At 50.4% G+C, this 22,248-nt stretch overlaps 1 protein-coding gene and 1 long non-coding RNA gene across 3 annotated transcripts in view; one reads left to right on the top strand and one right to left on the bottom strand.

Moving 5' to 3' along the window:
- Window positions 1-22,248, bottom strand: part of LOC140386802 (uncharacterized) — a 109,092-nt gene that overhangs the window by 24,921 nt on the left and 61,923 nt on the right. The gene's annotated exons all lie outside the window — the stretch shown is intronic.
- Window positions 1-22,248, top strand: part of crcp (calcitonin gene-related peptide-receptor component protein) — a 144,734-nt gene that overhangs the window by 108,186 nt on the left and 14,300 nt on the right. The gene's annotated exons all lie outside the window — the stretch shown is intronic.

Here is a 22,248-nt window from a genome sequence, read left to right as displayed (position 1 = left end):
CTTGTAGCTGTGGGGAAGAAGCTGTTCCTATGTCTGGATATGTGAAGGGTCTGGAAGAAGGCAATGCCTTGGTGGGAGGAGTCTCTGATAATGCTGCCTGCCTTCCTGAGGCAGCAGGAGGTGTATTCAGAATTAATGTGGGGGTGGCAAGCTTGTTTGATATGTTGGGCCGAGTTCACCACACTCTGCTGCTTCTTGGGATCTTGAAGCGTCGATGCAGACATGCCAAATTTCTAGAATAGTGCACCTCAAATTATTATGTCTGAAACATGTTGGCTAAGTTCAGAAGATATAAGCAAAATCAATGGTAGGTAGAGCAGAGGTGCCTTTTCATTTTCTTGGCATGCTTCTTACATCTTATTCCATTTCAATAATTAAATGTTTTTTGGGCTCCATTTAAAATAACCATCATTATTAACACGTGCCACTTACAAAGCACCCTGTAACTTGTAACACGCCTCAAAAAATTAGAAAGTACATTTTAATTGACAAATGCATCCAAACTGAAAACATTTGTAAAAGAAACAATGTAGGACTAAAATGAATGCTGCAAATTTGGAACCAAACATAATATCAGAAATTGGAGCAGGAATAGGCCATTTGGCCTCTTGAGTCTGTTCCACCATTCAATAAAATCATTTATGATTTTCAACCATTGTCCAGCTAGGTGAGAATGGCCTCATATTCATTCTTTCTTATCCAACTACAGATACAGCATCTCCATCAATGGCTTCTCTTTTCTCCCACTGCATCCTGACCTCCAGAATCGCCAAGGATCTATCCTTGCCCTCCTGCTTTTCCACATTAGTATATTACATCTGAAGACATGGCATCAGCCTCCATATGCACCCCGGCAACACCCTGTTCCATCTCTGCATCCACCAGTCTCGACTCCTTCACAGTGTCTCTGTTGTGAGACAACTTGTCCAAAGCCAGCATTTGATGAGGTGCAGCTTCCTGCAGCGAAGCATTGAGAAGACTGAAGATGTTGACTTTGGACTCGGTCACAAACCCTGTACCTTCAGCACTGAATTGATTTCTTTTTTTTTAATAAACATTTTATTGAGGTATTTTTTGGCCTTGTAACAGCAGCAATATAAACAATGTACATGAGACTATAAACATAGTGCAAATACCACCTCCCTTCCTAACAGGTCCCACCATTAATTAACCCCCTAATCTACGCTAACCTATACCCCCCCCCCCCCCCCCCCGCCCCATCTCTGCTGACGGTTAATTTTCCGCGAAGAAGTCGATGAATGGTTGCCACCTCTGGCCGAACCCCAACAGTGACCCTCTCAGGGCGAACTTGATTTTCTCCAGGCAGAAAAAGCTAGCCATGTCCGATAGCCAGGTCTCTAACTTCGGGGGCCTTGAGTCCCTCCAAGCTAATAGAAACCGTCTCCAGGCTACCAGGGAAGCAAAGGCTAGAACATCTGCCTCTTTCTCCTCCTGGATTCCCGGATCTTGTGACACCCCGAAAATCGCCACCTCTGGACTCAATGCCACCCTTGTTTTTAATACCTTGGACATGACATCAGCAAACCCCTGCTAAAATCCCCCTAAGCTTTGGACATGCCCAGAACATGTGGACATGGTTCGCTGGTCCTCCCGCACATTTTTCACACCTGTCTTCCACCCCAAAGAATCTGCTCATCCGGGCCACTGTCATGTGGTTAGGCAAGTTAGGTGGACTGGCCATGCTAAATTGCCCTTAGTGTTGGGTGGGGCTACTGGGTTATGGGGATGGGGTGGAGATGTTGACCTTGGGTAAGGTGCTCTTTCCAAGAGCCGGTGCAGACTCGATGGGCCGAATGGCCTCCTTCTGCACTGTAAATTCTATGATAATCTATGTGAGCCCGGTGAACGACCTTGAATTGAATCAGGCTGAGCCTGGCACATGTTGCGGTCGCGTTGACTCTACTCAATGCGTCCGCCCAAAGGCCCTCCCCTATCTCACCCCCCAGCTCCTCCTCCCACTTGCGCTTCAGCTCCTCGGTCTGCATCTCCTCTGCTCCCATAAGTTCCTTGTAAATGTCAGAGAGGCTCCCTCGCCTACCCATCCTCTGGACACTATCCTGTCCTGAATCCCCCTTAGCGGCAGGAGTGGGAAGGTTGATACCTGTCGACGCAGAAAGTCCCGCACCTGCAGATATCTAAATTTGTTTCCCCTCACCAACGCAAACTTCTCCTCTAGCACCCTCATACTCTGAAATCTCCCCTCTATAAACAAGTCCCCCGTCCTCTCAATCCCTGCTCTCCGCCATATTCGGAACCCCCCCATCCATACTCCCCGGGGCAAACCGGTGATTATCACAGATTGGGGACCAGACCGATGCTCCCACATGTCTCCTCCATTGCCCCCAGACTCTCAGGGCCGCCACGACCACGGGGCTGGTGGAGTACTGTGCCGACGGGAACGGCAGAGGCGCAGTTACCAGCGCCCCCAAACTTGTGCCCTTGCATGAAGCCGCCTCCATACGCACCCCCCCACCACCTACTTCCTATTCATGGCTATGTTAGCCGCCCAGTAATATTGCTAAAATTCGGCAGCGCCAGCCCGCCCTCTCCCCGACTCCGCTCAAGCATTACCCTCCTTACTCGCGGGGACTTGCCCCCTCCACACGAAGCCTGCAATAACTTTGTTGACCCGCTTAAAAATGCACCGCAGAATACAGATGGGGAGACATTGAAATACAAGCAGGAATCTCGGGAGGACCGTCATTTTCACCGTTTGGACTCTCCCAGCTGGAGACAACGGGAGCGCATTCCATCTCCGGAAATCATCTTTCATCTGATCCACCAACCGGGCCATGTTCAATTTATGTAGCCGGTCCCAATCTCACGCTACTTGGATACCTAGGTACCTGAAACTGTTCCCTACCAATCTAAACGGCAGTTCCCCCAGTCGCCTCTCCTGACCCCTCGCCTGGACCACAAACATCTCGCTGTCACTGAATTTATTTCTGACCTTTGCCACTTCAGTGGATTAAATCATTATGTTCATTCTTGTGCATTTTCCTCTCCTCCCCATCATTAGTGACTATGCGATAAGAAGTTAAGAATTAGGAGAAGGAACAAATCAAATGGCCCTTGAACCTGCTCGGCCATTCAATAAGATTTTGAGCTCCTATATCCATTCCACTTTCCTATCTTATTCCCATAATCCTCAATTCCCTTTGTGCTCAAAAATCTGTCGGTCTCAGTCTTGGATATGCTCAGTGACTGAGCACCCACCGCCCTAGGGTAGCAAATTCCAAAGATTCACAACCTCGGAGTTAAGGAATTTCAACCTGCCTTAGTGCTGACTCACCACTTACCAACGATTATGACCCTTATTTCTGGGCTGACCCGCCATTGACCCTCTAGAACCTGTATACTGGATTTCTTTCGTTAAACCTTACCGCCTACCTCTCCTCTTGAAGATCCTTTTAAAATTCAGTTTTTTGATCAAGCTGTTGTTTGTTCCTTCTAATCTAGTCTTCAGCTCAACATCAGTTTTTAATTATGCTGTGAAGCACCTAGGGATTTTATTTTAGTATTAAGGTGCTCTATAAAATGCAAGCTGTTAAAGGCACTATATAAATGTAAAATTTTGGGGTGGATTCTCCAGTCGCCGACGCCGAAGTCACGTTCTCTGAACGGCCAGAGTATCCAGGTTCCCGACCAATTCTGGGGCAGCGCCGCTTTCGCGATGCTCCGCCCCCCCCCCCCGCACGCCATGTCGACGGCCTCAGGGCATTGCCTGAGGCCCCCACCCCGATGCTCCGCCCCTGACATGCCGAGTTCCCAGGGCGTAGGTCACGTGTGGTCTCACCCGTCGGGAACTCAGCGCGACAGCTGTGGACTCAGTCGAGCGCCGCCACTGTCTGGGGAGGGCCGAACCGGGGGACGGGACATTGTTCGGGGCTGGGGGCACTGTGGGGGGGGGGGGGGGGTCCGGGGCGCGCGAGCCGGCTGAAGTGGGGGTCTATTTTGTGGGCCGGGTGCCCAGGGGGATGGGGTGATATTCCATTTTAACTTTGGTGCATTGGGGTGGCCTTTAAAAATAGTGCCCCAATTTTCAAAAAAGGTTGTTGAGCCCACCCTGCTAACATGACGTCCCTTCAACTTTTATGCGCTGGGCTCCGCACAACACGGTGGAGAAAAACGCAGTGGTGCTGACGGCTTCAATGCTGTTTTTTCCGCCCGCAGTTGCGCTCGCAATAGAAAGGTGAAATTCTCCCCCTTGATATCTATGCTGACATGCAAATGGTAAGTTGTCTTCGGATGCTTTTAACCTCTGAGAAACATGCTCCCAACTTGCAGGCAAGCCATACCTGTGCAATTCAATGCCGAATTCCCAATGTTGGTGATTTGTTAGTGCTATCCTGAAGTCAGACTGAAGTATGGATTATACAAGTGTTGCAATGATGGAACTGTAAGGGCAGCATATGTGTAACAGTTTGCAACTGCTTAATATAGAGGCATTTGGAACAAACTGCCCAGGAATCAGAAGCATGGACATTTTTAAAGGTAAATTGGATAGATTTCTGAAGTAGTGGACAATTAAGAGGCATTAGTCTGGGACCAGCAGGATAGATTGTCAAGACTTTTCCAGTCCTATATAGTCCATGCTCCTTTGTGGCCTTTGCGTGAACGGAAAAGTAATTTTGAGCCTTTAAAAAGATTCCTACTTTTTTATCCTCATATTTGACCACATTCCTTTGAGGATACATTTTCTAAAGAGTGATTCAAAGGCTTTAAAAGCATGTATGATTGTACAATTTCCATTACACTCCCTGCTTGACAAAATTGACCCTAATAGGTAATACACATTGCTAGAACATAGATAGCTTTAAAATGTGTGTGTAGATTTGCAAAAAATGGGAGGAATTTTAGAAGTGCAACAAAGGTAAGCGAAGTGCCAATTCCGATTCTAGAAATTCAGGAAAGGAGAATATGCTGGAGCATTGCAGTAAGTTGAGTGCAAACATAAATGATTTGGATATGATTGGATGTACGAAATGCCCAGCTGAGAGAGGCGGAATGTGGGAAGTTAGTATTAGGAAACACCAAAATAATTGACTGAACTTAGGCTGAGCAAGAGTTGATACCTTGACATTTCCTTCCAACAATACAAATTATGCCCTTCTCTGAAAAGTGATATAATAGAAATAAGTTGTTATTTATAATGTGCAAATCTAAAATTGCTATTAATTTTGAGGGGTTGTTTGTTAAATAATTGGCTATTCATGGTATGTAATGTACAGTGTATTTTCTGTTGTGAATGTGGAGTTGTGTTAAATCTAACAACCTCTTTTTAAGACCACAAGGTTTAATTGACGTAAGTAAACTCAAGCCTGGGAGATAATTAAAGTCCAGTTCCTTTCTGGTGAGAGAGATTTTCAGATTGCCAGGTGTTTTCAAATTCCTGGTGTGAAAACTTTCAACCGGAAGAAGTACAGTGAGGAAATTCGTAATTTCTTTTAAGATGTCTGGAATCTCGAATTGTTTAAAAAAATCTTTAAAAAAGACTTTTAAGCGTTTGTATCAATTAAAAAGCGATCAGTCTTGGGCAATAAGAAATACAGATCCAACTGTCCTGGCGACCTTTGACATTGAAGCAGCACCAATAGGAAAGAAGTTAAGAAATGGATGCTGTGTAGCCAGGCAAAAAGGAGAGCTGCAATTGCTAGGATACTGGACATAAGCCCTAATATTTAATTTTAATTTTGTAAGACTGTGGGGGAAAAAGAATACTTCACCCCGGAGTGATCCCACATACAAATAGAGATATGGAATATTAAAACAAATTTTATTACTAACACACAATTAAAATATCTTTAACATCACACAAGAAAGGACTTCCGGTGGCGTTCGTGAGCGGAGCGGCCGCATTCAGGAGAAGTTCAGGAGAAGCTCCCGCCGGTCAGCAATATCGCAGTCTTTTTCGGGGGATGCCTGTGGTAAACCACTGTTACTGTATTATATATATTGTGGTAAACCACTTACTGTATTGTATATATGAAATGAAATGAAATGAAAATCGCTTATTGTCACGAGTAGGCTTCAGTTAAGTTACTGTGAAAAGCCCCTAGTCGCCACATTCCGGCGCCTGTTCGGGGAGGCTGGTACGGGAATTGAACCGTGCTGCTGGCCTGCCTTGGTCTGCTTTCAAAGCCAGCGATTTAGCCCAGTGTGCTAAACCAGCCCCTATATTGTGGCAAACCACTGTTACTGTATTGTATATATTTATTGTCTCTGCTGGCTCCACCTGTGACTCCTCCCCTCAGGGTCTGTATAAAGGTGGCCGACCTCTGGCTTTGCCCCAGTTCGGGATCAGTTGCCAGCAGGTTCTCGTTTAGTTTATTAAAGCCACAGTTTCATTCCACAACTCGTCTTTGTATAATTGATGGCACATCAATTTAATTAAACTAAACTATTAAGATGGATGCATCACTCAAGCCTGATCGACTGGAACTGGACCCCCAAGCAGCCAACGCCACTGCGACATTCGAGCACTGGCTAAGCTGCTTCGAAGCTTACCTCCAATCTGATGCCATCGCCGACATTCACAAGCTTCAAGTCCTCAACGCCCGGGTCAGCCCGCAGGTTTTCCTCCATATCAGGGACGCAGCCTCGTACGAGGAGGCGATAACGCTGCTGAAGGGCCAGTATATAAAGGCAGTAAATGAGGTGTACGCTAGGCATCTCCTTGCCACGAGGCTTCAGCGCCCCGGAGAATCGCAGGCCGAATTCCTGCGCTCCTTGCGGATACTCGGCCGGAACTGTCGTTGTCAGGCGGTATCGGCTGTCCTGCACACGGAGCTGCTGATCAGGGCAGCCTATGTCGCTGGCATAAAATCTAACTGCATCTGCCAGCGCTTGCTAGAAGGGGGTACACTCGGCCTCCAAGAGACAGTGCAGCTCTCGAATTCGCTGGCTGTGTCCTTCCATAACATGGATCCCTTCACCTCCGACTATGCGCCACCATTGTGGGCGTTGCCATCACCCGACCTGGGTGCGTCGCATGCCTGTGCCGCGCATCAATCCACCAACTCTGGAGGCCCAAGAAGATACTTCTGTGCCCAGGGTAAGCACCCCAGACAACGCTGCCTGCCACGGAGCGCGATCTGCAATGGGTGCGGAAAGAAGGGCCACTTCGCCAAAGTCTGCCAGGCCCGACCTGTTCCTAAAGTTTCCAGACCCAGCAGCAGCAGCGCTGCGTGGTGCCTGTCGGGACTGCCCCCATCTACCACGTCATCCGCCACGTGCGACCCTTGGGGGCCACCATCTTCGCGCCATCCGCCACATGCGACCTGTGGAGGCTGCCATCTTCGGCGCCACCCGTCACGTGGACCCGTGGGGACCGCCATCTTGGAATCACCCCACCGCCTCCCGGAAACCCCTGCCCACCCAGTCGCCTCCGCTACTCTCGACCAGCCCATCCACCTTCAAAAGCTCGCCTCCCATCACCCTCGACCAGTCTCGACCTTATCACCTCACTAAATCCATGATGGCTGTCCAGATCAACGGGCACGAGACGACCTGCCTCTTCGACTCCGGGAGCACTGACAGCTTAATCCATCCAGATACGGTAAGGCGTTGCTCCTTCCCAATTTTACCCGTGACCCAGAAAATCTCCCTGGCTTCTGGATCACATTCCGTGGAGGTCCGGGGGTACTGTGTCGCAACCCTTTTGGTACGGGGCGTAGAGTACGCTAATTTCAAGCTCTACGTCCTCCCTCATCTCTGCGCTGCCCTATTACTGTGTCTTGATTTTCAGTGCCACCTCTGAAGTGTTACCTTGAAGTTCAGTGGACCCCTGCCCCCCCTCACTGTCTGTAGCCTCGCAACCCTTAAGGTCGCTCCACCCTCGCTCTTCGCAAACCTCACCCCGGACTGTAAGCCCGTCGCCACTAGGAGACGATGATACAGTGCCCGGGACAAGGCCTTTATCAGGTCAGAGGTCCAGCGACTCCTGCGAGAGGGGATCATAGAGGCCAGTACCAGCCCCTGGAGAGCCCAAGTGGTGGTCGTCAAGATTGGGGAGAAGCACCGGATGGTCATCGGCTACAGTCAGACGATCAACCGGTACACGCAGCTCGATGCGTACCCCCTTCCCCGCATATCTGATATGGTCAGTCAGATTGCGCAGTATCGAGTCTTCTCCACTGTTGACTTGAAGTCTGCGTACCACCAGTTCCCTATCCGCCCGGAGGACCGCCAATACACTGCTTTCAAGGCAGATGGCCGCCTCTACCACTTCCTCAGGATTCCTTTCAACGTCACCAATGGGGTCTCGGTCTTCCAACGGGAGATGGACCAAATGGTTGACCAGTACGGGCTGCGAGCCACGTTCCCGTATATGGATAATGTCACCATCTGCGGCCATGACCAGCAGGACCATGACGCTAACCTCCGACATTTCCTCCACACCACTAAGCTCCTTAACCTCACATATAATAAGGAGAAATGCATTTTCCGCACAACCCACCTAGCCATCCTTGGCTACGTGGTGGAAAAAGGGGTCCTAGGGCCCGACCCGACCACATGCGCCCCCTCCTGGAACTTCCCCTCCCCCACTGCACCAAGGCCCTGAAGAGATGCCTGGGGTTCTTCTCCTATTATGCCCAGCGGGTCCCCAATTATGCAGACAAGGCCCGCCCACTCATTAAATCTACCATTTTTCCCCTAACGGCTGAGGCCTGCCTGGCCTTCAACCGCAGCAAGGCAGATATTGCCTAGACGAGTGCATTCCGTTCCAGGTGGAGAGCGACGCGTCTGACTTTGCCCTGGCCGCCACCCTCAGCCCGTGTCTTTCTTCTCCCGTACCCTTCAGGCCTCCGAAATTCGACGCTCCTCCGTCAAAAAGGAAGCCCAAGCCATTGTGGAAGCTGTGCGACATTGGAGGCATTACCTGGCCGGCAAGCGATTCACTCTCCTCACTGACCAACGGTCGGTTGCCTTCATGTTGAATAACATGCAGCGTGGCAAGATCAAGAATGACAAGATCCTGAGGTGGAGGATCGAACTGTCCACCTACAATTACAATATCTTGTATCGACCTGGGAAGCTCAATGAGTCCCCAGATGCCCTATCCCACAGTACATGTGCCAGTGCACAAGTAGACCGACTTCGGGTCCTCCACAATGACCTCTGTCAGCCGGGGGTCACCCGTTTTTTTCATTTCGTGACGGCCCGCAACCTGCCTTACTCCATCGAGGAGGTCAGGACCATGACCAGGTACTGCCAGGTCTGCGCGGAGTGCAAGCCACACTTCTATCGGCCAGACAGAGTGCACCTGGTGAAGGCTTCCCGCCCCTTTGAGCGCCTTAGCATCGACTTCAAAGGGCCCCTCACCTCCACTGACCGTAACATGTACTTCCTCAACATTATTGACGTGTACTCACGTTTCCCATACGCCATCCCATGCCCTGACATGACCCCTGCCACTGTCATCTCTTCACCTTATTCAGTTTCCCCACCTACATCCATAGCGATCGGGGTTCCTTGTTCATGAGTGACGAGTTACGTCAGTTCCTGCTTAGCAAGGGCATCGCCTCAAGCAGGACTACCAGCTACAACCCCTGGGGAAACGGACAGGTGGAGAGGGAGAACGCGACGGTCTGGAAGGCCGTCCTCCTTGCCCTACGGTCTAGAAGTCTCCCAGTCTCCCGCTGGCAGGAGGTCTTTCCCGATGCGCTCCACTCCATCCGGTCGCTCCTGTGCACTGCCACCAATGAGACGCCTCACGAACAAATGTTTGTCTTCCCCAGGAAGTCCACCTCAGGGGTCTCGCTCCCGCCCTGGCTGACAGTCCCAGGGCGCGTCCTCCATGCCAACCCACAATATGCCTACGTGGCACACCATGATGGACAGCAGGATACAGTCTCCCTTCGGGATTTGGCATCCGCAGGTTCCCCAGTGACCATCACCACCACCCCCGACCCTACACCGTCTCCCAGCACCGCTACTCGGCTACTTCGGAATTTGGCACCCGCAGGCCCCCCAGCGACCATCACCACCACCCCCGCCCCTACACCGTCTCCCTCTCCACCGACTCAACTACTGGACGAAGAAGAAGATGACACGCTCCCGAACTCGCAGGTCTCGATACCAGTGCCCACACCACAGCCGGGATTCAGGCGTTCATGGCGGAAGGTCAAAGCCCCTGACAGACTCGATCTTTAAGTCCATTTCACCCCCGCCGAACTCTTTTTTTTTACAGGGGGTGAATGTGGTAAACCACTGTTACTGTATTATATATATTGTGGTAAACCACTGTTACTGTATTGTATATATTGTTTGTTGTCTCTGCTGGCTCCGCCTTTGGCTCCTCCCCTCAGGCTCTGTATAAAGGTGGGCGACCTCTGGCCCTGCCCCAGTTCGGGATCAGCTGCCAGCAGGTTCTTGTTTAGTTTATTAAAGCCACCGTTTTGTTCCACAACTCGTCTTTGTATAATTGATGGCACATCAGTGCCCCGCTGATTTTGTTAAGGTATTAAACCTCTCCGGGGCCGGCCCTGCCACCCTCGCCCTGTTAAAGCGTCAAAGCTCCGGTTCACGGATCCGGAGGGTTGGAAGGGCGGGAGAGGAGAGACTGGTCCTGGTGGGTTCGGCGGACCGGCTGCACGTGGAGGAGGAGCGGGGATCGTGACTTTGTTCCCGTAAGGAACACCCTGAAAGCCGAAGGGCTCAAAGAGCACGGAGAGAAAAAAAACAAATTTCTCTCCTGAAAACCTGAAAGGAGCAACGGGGGCGGAGCCGAACGGAGGCGGCAGGCCCGAAGCCAGGGCGCGATGTAGGTGAGATGGCCCACATCGGATGGCTCCCACATAGAATGTGGTAAGAAGACTGAAGCCCGGTCCCAGGGAAATTCTGGAGGAATACAAAAAAGAAGAGAAAGAAGTTTTAAAGAAATTTGAGATTGAAGGAGGAAGGAAGGGTGAGAAAAAGGAAAAATAATAAGCCGTTAAAGGATGCGAAAAGCAGCGTCGAGGAAGGGAGGAACCGCGGGCTCGCCGTTGAATGAGAGGACGACAAGATGGCGGAGGCCGGGCCGCATGGTGGGGCCGCACTACTTACGGTGGAGAAGATGACCGAGGTGATGGCGGTGGAGCTGGAAAAGCAGTTTGCGAGGCACATGGAGGCTTTGAGGATGGAGACGGCGGTCGCATTGAAGTCATTGGTGGAGGAGGCAATCGCCCCGGTGAGGGTAGCTGTGGCAAAGACATCAGCCAAGGTGAGAGAACTGGGCGAGAAGATGAAGGAAGTAGAGGAGGCCGTGTCGCAGCACAGCGAGCAGCTCACCTCGATGGGGGACAAGCTGCGGAGGGTGGTGGAGGTCAACAGAGGACTCCGAGCAAAGCTCGAGGACTTGGAGAACCGCTCGATGCGGCACAATCTGAGAATTGTTTGGTTGGCCGAAGGGATAGAGGGTCCAAGGCCAACAGAATACTTCGCTAAGAAGTTGGCGGAGCTGATGGGGGAGGGTGAGAACCCTCCTGGTACGAGCTGGACCGAGCTCATCGGTCATTAAGGCCGAAGCCCAAAGTGAATGAGCTGCCAAGAGCAGTAATCATCTGCTTCCATAAGTACTGCACGAAGGAGAAGGTGTTAAGCTGGGCGAAGCAGAAGCGCGAGGTGCAGTGGGATGGTGCTGGAGTTCGGATCTACCAGGACTGAACGGTGGAGTTGGCAAAAAGACGAGTGGCGTTCGAGCGAGTGAAGGTGGCACTGTACAAAAACGGGGTGCGATTTGGTATGGTATACCCGGCGAAGCTGAGGGTGACATATGATGCCAAAGACTTATATTTCGAGACAAAGGAGGCGGCTGAGGAGTTCGTGAGGGCAGAAGGCTTGGGACAGGCGTGAGGAGCGGGGCTGGAAGATAGACTGTGGACTGTGATTGGGGAGCTGGAAAATGTATAAATGTTATAACTTTCTTTTTACTGACTTGTATTGTAGTTTACTTCTCTTCACATTGTTACAGAGTTCAAGTTATTGGTTGGGTTGATTGGCATTCTGTGTTGTGACGATTATATCTTAGTTTAGTGAATTGTATGGGTTGGATTGTTGTTTTTGTTTTTTCTTTCTCTGGGACTGGGTGGGAGGGGACAGTATATCTTGGCAGGGGGTTAAGGGGTCGGAATACTCGGCAATTGCAGTGTCAGATCATGCTCCGCATTGGGTGGATATGGTGCTGGAGAAGTGGGTTGCGCAGAGGCCGGGGTAGAAATTAGATGTGGGACTTTTGGGGGACCAAGTGTTCTGTGACAAAATTGAAAAGGTAATATGGTAAAAAGGTAATAAAATTGATAAGGAATATGTAGGTTTCAACTGTACGGGTGAGGTGTCGAAGGCAGTTGTCTGGGAGGCTCTAAAGGCGGTGGTGAGGGGGGAGGTGATTTTGTTTAAGGCCAGGGTGGACAAAGAGGAGAGGTTGGAGCGGCAGAGGGTAATAGATGAGATGTTGGAGGTAGATAGGAGTTATGCAGAGGATGGGGACCCAGCAAAGCTGGAAAAGAGGAAGGAACTACAGGCGAGCTTTGACCGACTATCTACCCGGAAGGCGGTGCGCCAACTGAGACGAGAAAGGGGGGCATTACGAACATGGAGATGAGGCTCAGCTGAGATGTTAGCAGGTCAGCTCCGGAGGGAAGCAGCGGCAAGGGAAATTGTGCAGGTGAGGGATAGGGCAGGGAAGTTGGTGGTGGCTCCGGATCTGATTAACAAGGTTTTTGAGGAATTTTATGAGAGGTTGTACAGGTCAGAGCCACCTGACCAGAGAGACCGTGAGATGCAGGAATTTCTAGATGGGTTGGAGTACCCGAGGTTAGGGAGGGGGACAGGGCTACATTAGAAGGAGCGATAGTGGAGCAGGAGATAAAGGATGCGATTGGGAGGATGCAGTCGGGGAAGGTGGAAGGGCCGGATGAGTTTCCGGTGGAATATTATAAAAAATTCAAGGATACGCTGGCACCCCTGATGGTGGGGATGTTTGAAGAGGCGATAGGGAAGGGGGTGTTGCCACAAACTTTGGGGCAGGCATCGATTTCCCTGTTGCTAAAAAAGATAAGGATCAGACGGGAGTGTGGGTCCTATAGGCCCATATCACTTCTGAATGTGGACGCAAAAGTATTGGTGAAGGTACTGGAGGGTAGGCTGGAGGAGTGCCTCCCGAAGGTGATAGGTGAAGATCAGACGGGGATCGTGAGAGGGAGGCAGCTCTTTTCAAACATTAGAAGGATATTGAACGTCGTTATGGCACCGGCACAGGGAAGGAAACAGAGGTGGTTGTGGCATTGGACACTGAGAAGGCGTTCGACCGGGTAGAATGGGGGTACTTGATGGCAGTTCTGGAGCGGTTTGGGATTGGACCAAGATTTGTGAACTGGGTAAAGCTACTGTATAAGGGGCCGAGGGTGAGTGTCCGCACGAACAACATCAGCTCGAGATACTTTTCTCTCCACCGTGGGACTAGGCAGGGATGTCCTTTGTCCCCCCCTGCTGTTTCCATTCGCGATTGAGCCATTGGCCATCGCATTAAGGAGTTTGGGGGTATGGAAAGGAATAGTGCGGGGGGGGGGGGGGATAGAGCATAGGGTGTCCTTATATGCCGATGACTTGCTGTTATACATGTCGGAACCGAGTGTGTCGCTAGGGGGAATATTGGAGCTGCTTCGAGTGTTTGGGTCTTTCTCGGGGTACAAACTAAATCTCGACAAGAGTGAGTATTTTGTGGTGTCTCGGCTGGGGGTGGGGGCAGGGGTGGGGGGCTACCATTCTGTAGGGCAGGGACTCACTTTAGGTACCAGGGGGTGCAGGTTGCCCGGGAGTGGGGGGGGGGCTCCGCAGGTACTACATTTCTAGTTTGGTGGGGAGAGTGAAAGCTGATCTGGCAAAGTGGGATGGTCTCCCTCTGTCACAGGCGGGTCGGTTACAGGCGGTTAAAATGAACGTGTTGCCGCGATTTCTGTTCATTTTTCAATGCCTGCCGATTTTCCTGCCAAAGGCTTTTTTCAGAGAGATTGAGGGAAGGATTACGGCGTTCATATGGGGAGGGAAGGTGGCCAGAGTTAGAAAGGTGCTACTACAGAGGGGAAGGCAGGCAGGGGGTTTGGGTCTTCCGAACCTGATGTATTACTACTGGGCGGTGAATGTGGAGAAGGTGTGGAGCTGGGTAAGAGGGGTTGATTCCCAGTGGGTCAGAATGGAGGAGAGTTTGTGCAGGGTGTCGGGATTGAAAGCACCAGCAACAGCGCCGCTCCCGATAGCCCCGGGGAAGTACTCGGAGTCTGTTAATAAGAGCTTCATTGAGAATTTGGAGGCAGTTTCGCCAAAACTTCGGGTTGGGGGCAGGGTCAAGGGAAATGCTGATTCGGGGGAACCACCGATTTGAGCCAGGGAGGTGGGATGGAAATTTTCAAAATGGGAGGAGAAGGGGATTAAGACACTGAAAGATTTGTTTCTTAGGGGTCGGTTTGCAGGATTGAAGGAGCTGGAAGCGAATTATAGGCTGGAGCAGGGGAAATGTTTAGAAACATGTGGCCTCCACATTGCTGGAGGAGGTGCTGACGACAGGGGGACTGGAGAAGGGGGTAGTGTCAGCGGTTTATGGAGCTATTTTGGAAGGGGGAAGGCACCACTGGAAGGGATCAAAGCAAAGTGGGCGGGAGGAAGAGTCGGGAGAGGATAAGGGGGAGGGGTTCTGCTGTGAGGTGCTCCGGAGAGTGAATGCCTCCACCTCGTGCGCGGAGGTTGATACAGCAGAAGGTGGTATACAGAGCACACCTCACGAGGGCGAGGATGAGCCGATTCTGTGAAGGAGTAGAAGATGTGTGTGAACATTGAGAGGGGTGCCCCGCTAATCACGTTCATATGTTTTGGTCCTGTCCAAAGCTAGAGGATTACTGGAAGGAGGTTTTTAGGGTAATTTCTAAAGTGATGCACGTGAAACTGGACCCGGGCCCCCGGGAGGCCATATTCGGGGTGTCGGACCAGCCAGGGTTGGAAACGGGTGCGGAGGAAGATGTTGTAGCCTTCGCCTCTTTGATCACCTGGAGGCGGATCCTGATGGGTTGGAGGGCAGCCTCTCCACCCTGTGCCCTGGCGTGGCAGGGGGATCTGTTGGAGTTCTTGACTCTTGAGAAGGTTAAGTTCGAACTGAGGGGAAGCTCGGAGGGGTTCTACAGTTCATGGGCATTATTCATTTTGCACTTTCAAGAAATGGATAACATCGAACGTTAGTTGGGGGGGGGGGGGGGGGGCGGGGGGGTGGAGGGTTGGGGGGAGGGGGCGGTGTGTGTTAATGGTGGCTGTGGTTGATTCCTGATTCCTTTTTGTCATTTTTCTATGTGAACATGCGGGCAATGTTTGGGGTTTAGTGGGAGGATGGGATCGTTGTTATTGATATGGGGAATGACATATTTGTTACTGATTATTGTTTATTGTTGGGTGTAAATTTGGGAGAAAAGATGAAAAAGGAGGAGAATAAATAAAATTTTTTTTAAAATATCACACAAGAAAATAGCTTACAGTTCCCCATTAAACAATGCGGAACAATAACATGAAACATTAACTCCAAACTGCTATCTTTATCTCCGCTCAAACAAAACCATCTCGGGTCACAATCCATTTTTAAATACAGTTGGCAGTATTTGCTGTAAACAGATGTTTTGGATAAATCACTTTGAGAAATAGGGTACCCTTCAGAGACCAGCTGCAGCTTCTTGCCTGTCTCAACTTACTGTTTAAACTGCCAGACTTTGAAACTGCTCATATCCTGTTCACAGGCAAATCTTTAGCTCACTGTCTTGAGATCAGCTGCTTCTGGTCTGCCCCCAGTCAAATCTTTAACTGGACTGTTTTGAAATAAACTGCTCGCCTGTCCACAGACAGATCTATCCTCACTGGATTGAGAGCAGCTGCTTGTCTGGACCCATCCCAATTGAATACTAAACCTTTTAAACTGCAGAAACTGCTTGAGCTACTGGCTCCTCCCATTAACTACATCAGCTTACTAAGGTGAACACAATGTCTCTAATTAACTGGATAGGTGGTCCTGAAGTCTGCTGTCTGTGTTGTTTAAGTGAGTTTTTTTAATTAACATTTTATTGAGGTATTTCTGGTATTGTAACAACACAATAAACAATGTACATGAAACTATAAATGTAGTGCAATAGTCGTCTCCCTCCCTTACAGGTCCCACCTTTAATAGCCCCCTACTCTAAGCTAAACTAACCCCCTTCCCTTCTGTTGACGATTAATTTTCCGCGAAAAAGTCGACGAACGGTTGCCACCTCCGGGCGAACCCTGACAGTGACCCTCTCAAGGCGAACTTGAGTTTCTCCAAACAGAGAATGCCAGCCATGTCCGATAGCCAAGACTCCGACTTGGGTTTTGAGTCCCTCCAAGCTAATAGTATCCATCTCCGGGCTACCAGGGAAGCAAAGGCTAGAACGTCTGCCTCTTTCTCCTCCTGGATTCCCGGGTCTTCTGACACCCCGAAAATCGCCACCTATGGACTCAGTGCCACCCTTGTTTTTAACACCGTGGACATGACATCTGCAAACGCCTGCCAAAATTCCCTAAGCTTCGGACATGTCCAGAACATGTGGACATGGTTCACTGGTCTTCCCGCACATTTTGCACACCTGTCTTCCACCCCAAAGAATCTGCTTATCCAGGCCACTGTCATGTGAGCCCGATGAACGACCTTGAATTGTATCAGGCTGAGCCTGGCACATGTTGAGGACGCGTTGACTCTACTCAACGCGTCCGCCCATTGACCATCCTCTAACTCTCCTCCCAGCTTCTCCTCTCACGTACGCTTCAGCTCCTCGGTCTGCGTCTCCTCTGACCCCATAAGTTCCTTGTAAATGTCAGAGACGCTTCCTTCTCCAGCCCATCCTCTGGAACCTACCCTGTCCTGAATCCCCCTTAGCGGTAGGAGTGGGAAGGTTGACACCTGTTTACAAAGGAAGTCCCGCACCTACAGATACCTGAATTTGTTTCTCCTCGCCAACCCAAACTTCTCCTCCAGCGCCCTCATACTCGGAAAGCTCCTCCCTATAAACATGTCCCCCATCCTCTCAATCCCTGCTCTCCGCCATATCCGGAACCCCCCATCCAAACTTCCTAGGGCAAACCGGTGATTATTACAGACTGGGGACCAGACCGATGCTCCCACATGTGTCCTCCATTGCCCCCAGACCCTCAGGGCCGCTACCACCACGGGCTGGTGGAGTACCGTGCCAGCGGGCATGGCAGAGGCGCAGTTACCAACGCCCCCAGACTGGTGCCCTCGCATGAAGCCACCTCCATTCGCTCCCATGCCAACCCCTTCCCCACCACCCACTTTCTAATCATGGCTATATTCACCGCCCAGTAATAGTTACTAAAATTTGGCAGCGCCAGCCTGCCCTCTCCCCGCCTCCACTCAAGCATTACCTTCCTTACTCGCGGGGTCTTACCCGCCCAAACAAAGCCAGTGATCACTTTGTTGACCCGTTTAAAAAAGGACCGCGGAATAAAGATGGGGAGACACTGAAATGCAAACAGGAATCTCGGGAAGACCGTCATCTTCACCGTCAGCACCCTCCCAGCCAGTGACAACGGAAGCGCGTCCCATCTCTTAGCATCCTCATGATTTCTTCCATCCCCCTCTATTGGGTCCAATACACACAGAAGCAGGTCATCTGCATAGAGCAAGACTCTGTGCTCCAACACCCCCCCCCGGACCAGCCCCTTGAGGCTCTCAGAGCAATTGCCAACGGCACTATAGCTAGCGCAAACAATAGTGGGGAGAGGGGGCATCCCTGTCTCGTCCCCTGGTGCAGTCAAAAATAGCCCGATGTTGTCCTATTCATCCGTATGCTTGCCACAGGAGCCTGATACAGTAACCTGACCCAGTCAATAAAGCCCCGCCCAAATCCGAACCGTACCCCGTGTCCACCACCCCTGCCAGTAAGGCCCTGCTCAAAATAAAGAAATCAATCCGGGAGTACACTTTATGCACGTGTGAGTAGAAGGAAAACTCCTTCACCCTCGGCTGCCCAAATCTCCATGGATCCACCCCCCCCCCCCCATCTGCTTCATGAACCCTTTTAGTTCCTTTGCCATTGCTGACTCACTGCCTGTTTTCGAGCTTGACAGGTCCAAGCCAGGGTCAATAACTGTTGAAGGCCCCTCCCATGACCAGCCTGTGCGGGTCCAGGTCCAGTATCTCCCCCAGCATCCTCTTTATAAACTCCACATCATCCCAATTTGGCGCATACGCATTTACTAATACCACCTGCACCCCCTCCAGTTTCCCACTGACCATAATGTACCGACCTCGCACATCCGAAACTATTCTACCCGCTTCAAACACCACCCGCTTATTGATCAGGATCTCGACCCCTCTAGTCTTTGAGCCTAGTCCCGAGTGAAAGACCTGACTGACCCAGCCTTTCCTCAATCTAATCTGGTCAGTTACCACGTCCGCCTTCAGGCTCCTATGATGCGCGAACACACATGCCCTCTTGACCGGCCCTTTTAACCCTCGAACATTCCAGGTGATCAGCCTAGTTGGGGGCTTATTCCCCCCCCCCCTTCGCCAATCAGCCATCCCCTTTTTTGGGCCCGCCTCCAGCCCATGCTCTGCACCTCCACCAGCCTGCCCCCAGGCAGCCTCCGCCCCCAACCTCCTCTCTGTCCCTTATCCCAAGTCCCTCCCTCGTCAGCAGAACATTTGCCCCCCTCCTCTCCCTAGCAACAACACTGTGTAACCCAACCCTTTTAATAAACTGAACATAAGCACCCCCCCCCCCCCCCCCCCCCACTGCGCTTCCGTGACCTAGCCCGCCCAGCTAGCTTGGTGGCCCCCATCCCTGGCACCGGATAGTCTCCCACCTATTGTTCCTCCCCCCCCCGCTCATACAAACATACTCCAACATCAAACAATCCCCACACAATTGCCTGACAGAAAAACACCAAGATCTAAACAAGCACACCTCCATCCCCGAACAGTGAAAATGAAAACCTTAACTCACTCAGCTCTAACGCTGGTCCCAAATCAATGCAAAAGGCATTACAAACAGCTGTTTAAGTGAGTTTTTAGTGTTGTATAAGTCTGCACTTTGTGGCATGGGAGTATGGGGCGGGGCTGCTGTGGGGCACCCGGGGTGGAGTGTGATGAGAGATAAAGAGCTGGGCCTAATTGGCTGGGTGGATGAGACCCCGAAAGAGAAGGCAATGGTGGCCACCCTTGGGGGGGATTCTCAACCTTGCTGTCCAAGCTGAAGGTTGAGGCATGGTAGCGATGAAATCTCTGAATGGTGCAGCCTGAGTAAGAAGAGTGCCTATTAGCTCTACCTCTCCCAAAAGCAGAAGACGGTGGCATAGTGGTGTTGCCAATGGACTAATAATCCAGAGACCTAGGGTATTGATTTGGGGATCTGGGTTCGAATCCCACCATGGCAGGTGCTGGAATTTAAACCCAATAAAATATCTGGAATGAAAAGCCTAATGATGTCCATGAAACCATTGTTGAATGTCGTAAAAACCCATCTGGTACACTAATCTCCTTCAGGAAGGAAACCTGCCCTCTGAAATGGCCTCAAGCAAGCCATTCAGTTGTATTCAACTGCTACAAATTCACAAAAAAAGAATGAAAGCAGACGGACCACCCGACATCACACAGGCACCGGAAACGAAAATGACAAACCCAGACCTGTCGACCCTCCAAAGTCCTCCTTACTAACATCTGGGGCTTCTGCCAAAGTTGGGAGAGTTGTCTCATAGACTAGTCAAGCAACAGCCTGACATAGTCATACTCACAGAATCATACCTTACACACAATGTCCCAGACACTGCTATCACCATTCCTGGGTATATCCTGTCTCACTGGCAAGACATACCCAGCAGAGATGGAGCACAGTTGTAGACAGTCGTGAGGGAGTTGCCCTGTGAGTTCTCAACACCTACTCTGGACCCCATGAAGTTTCATGGCTTCAGGTTAAACAAGGGTTTAACCTCCTGCTGATTACCATGTACCGTCCACCATCAGCTGATGAATCAACACTTGGAGGAAGCACTAAGGATGGCAAGGGCGCAGAATATACTCTGGGTGGGGGACTTAAATGGCCATCACCAAGAGTAGCTCGGTCGTACCACCATACTCCGTGCTGGCTAGGTCGTACAGGTGAGGGAACCAACATCATCCACACCAACCTGCCTGCTGCAGATGGATCTATCCATGACGGTATTAGTAGAAGTGACCGCACGCTCCTTGTGGAGACAAAGTCCCATATTCACATTGGGGATATCCCCCCATCGAGTTGTGTGGCACTACCACCATGCTAAATGGGATAGACTTCAAACAGATCTAGCAGCTCAAGAGTAAGCATTCATGAGGCGCTGTGGGCCTTCGGCAGCAGCGGAATTGTATCCAGTCACAATCTGCAACTTCATGGCCTGACTTATCCCCACTCTATCATTACCACAAAGCCAGGGGATCAACCCTGATTCAATGAAGAGTGCAGGAGAACATGCCAGGAGCAACACCAGGCATACTTAAAAATGAGGTGTCAACCTGGTGAAGCTACAACACAGGACTATTTGTGTGCCAAACAGCATCAGCAGCAAGTAATAGACAGAGCTAAGCGATTCCATAACGAACGCATCAGATCAGTCCTGCCAGGTCCAGCTGCGAATGGTTGTGGACAGTTAACTCAAAGTCAAGGAATGGTATGAATATTCAAGGTTCAGTGCTCAACACTTGGTTGCACAGGATCACGAGGCACTGGTCTCACCTCTCTACTGGATCCCAACACCTGCCAGTCATGATACATTAGCCCTCAAGGCAGACATCATCTTCCAGTTGATCCTGTCCATTCGGGATGAGCGAGCATATAAGTCTCCTGTCAGAACCCCAAGTTTTAGAGAGCCGAAGGGAAGGGAGAGCCAGAGGAGAGGCAAAAGGTGAGTAAGTGGGCGAGGGCATAAACTGGGGCCAGACCTGTTCTGGAGAAGGGAGGGCACCTGAGCTGTGAGTAAGCGGTTGCTACATGCTAAGGTCTACTAGGACTGGCTGCTTCCAGATCCGGAAATCCAATGGGTCAGGAGACTCTCGGGTGGAATTTCTATTTCTCTCACTCTCACTCCCTCTCTCTCTCTCTCTTTCCCTCCCTCTCTCTCTCTCATTCCTCGCAGGAATGTGATCAATGTCTGTATGGAGCCAGTGGAACTGAACAGGAGGCCGCAGGGTAGGCTCAGGAGCTGGAAGCCGCACCAGCTGTGCAGGGAACACAAAGGCATTAAAGGAGACGAAAGGCTTACAGGACCCCAGTGTTCTTCAGAGAGCTTTCGGACAACATATGCCATTGTCAACTCCATCTCACAAGGGAGACTGTGCAGCACCAGTGTCACGTCCTTGCGGACTTGGCGTCGCTTTGCGGTGGAGGGCACCCATTCCCTGTGGCCGTGAAGCCCTAAACACCTTTGCAACGGGATCCTTCTAGGGCTCCACGGATGATACGGGTTTGGAACATAATTTTCTAGTTAGTGATAACTTTCTGATGAAAATTGCAGCAGCTGAACAATATGATGAATTTAAACTTTAGGTTGTCTGTAAGGCTGTTGACTCTAATTAATATGATTCAGCTGTGGATCCTGTACTGTCAAGAACACAGACGGCACCAGATTCTTCTATTACACCCAATGATTTAATAAAAACTGTTGCTTTGGGTGGATATACCCAATGATCTTTTAGAGCTGAACCACGCAAGCAGTTGATAAAGCATTAAAATCAAAGTTACATAACATTAGTCATGCTTCTTGTTTTACTACAGTAATCAAATTTGGTGTCTTTTTATTCCTTTTTAAGAGTAGATCTTCTTCCCTCTCCTCCCCCGCGACCCAGATTTTGAAGGACTATTATAATACACACAACTAGAATAAGATTCTGAGCACATGGAGTTATGATTCTCTGCAGAATTTGAAAAGGTTTTTTTGTGGCACCTGGAAAGTTAAGAGGTACAGGTTGCCTGCTCTTTATAGAACTCACTTAAATTTAAAATTCCTCAGAAATCAATGAAATTAAATTCAGGTAGATTGCATAAAGGGCAGGCGATCTGCTCCAGTAGATTACTGCCCAAGTGGTGAAAATGAAAACCCACCCTCCTTTTCTTTTGTTAGGGCGGCTTGGTCCCAGAATTTTTTTTTAAAATTTAGAGTACCCAATTATTTTTTTCTTCAATTAAGGGACAATTTAGCATGGCC

The sequence above is a fragment of the Scyliorhinus torazame genome, chromosome 12 (genome assembly GCF_047496885.1).
Source record: "Scyliorhinus torazame isolate Kashiwa2021f chromosome 12, sScyTor2.1, whole genome shotgun sequence".
In the NCBI taxonomy this organism is placed as follows: domain Eukaryota; kingdom Metazoa; phylum Chordata; class Chondrichthyes; order Carcharhiniformes; family Scyliorhinidae; genus Scyliorhinus; species Scyliorhinus torazame.
This window is presented reverse-complemented; position numbering and strand designations above follow the sequence as displayed.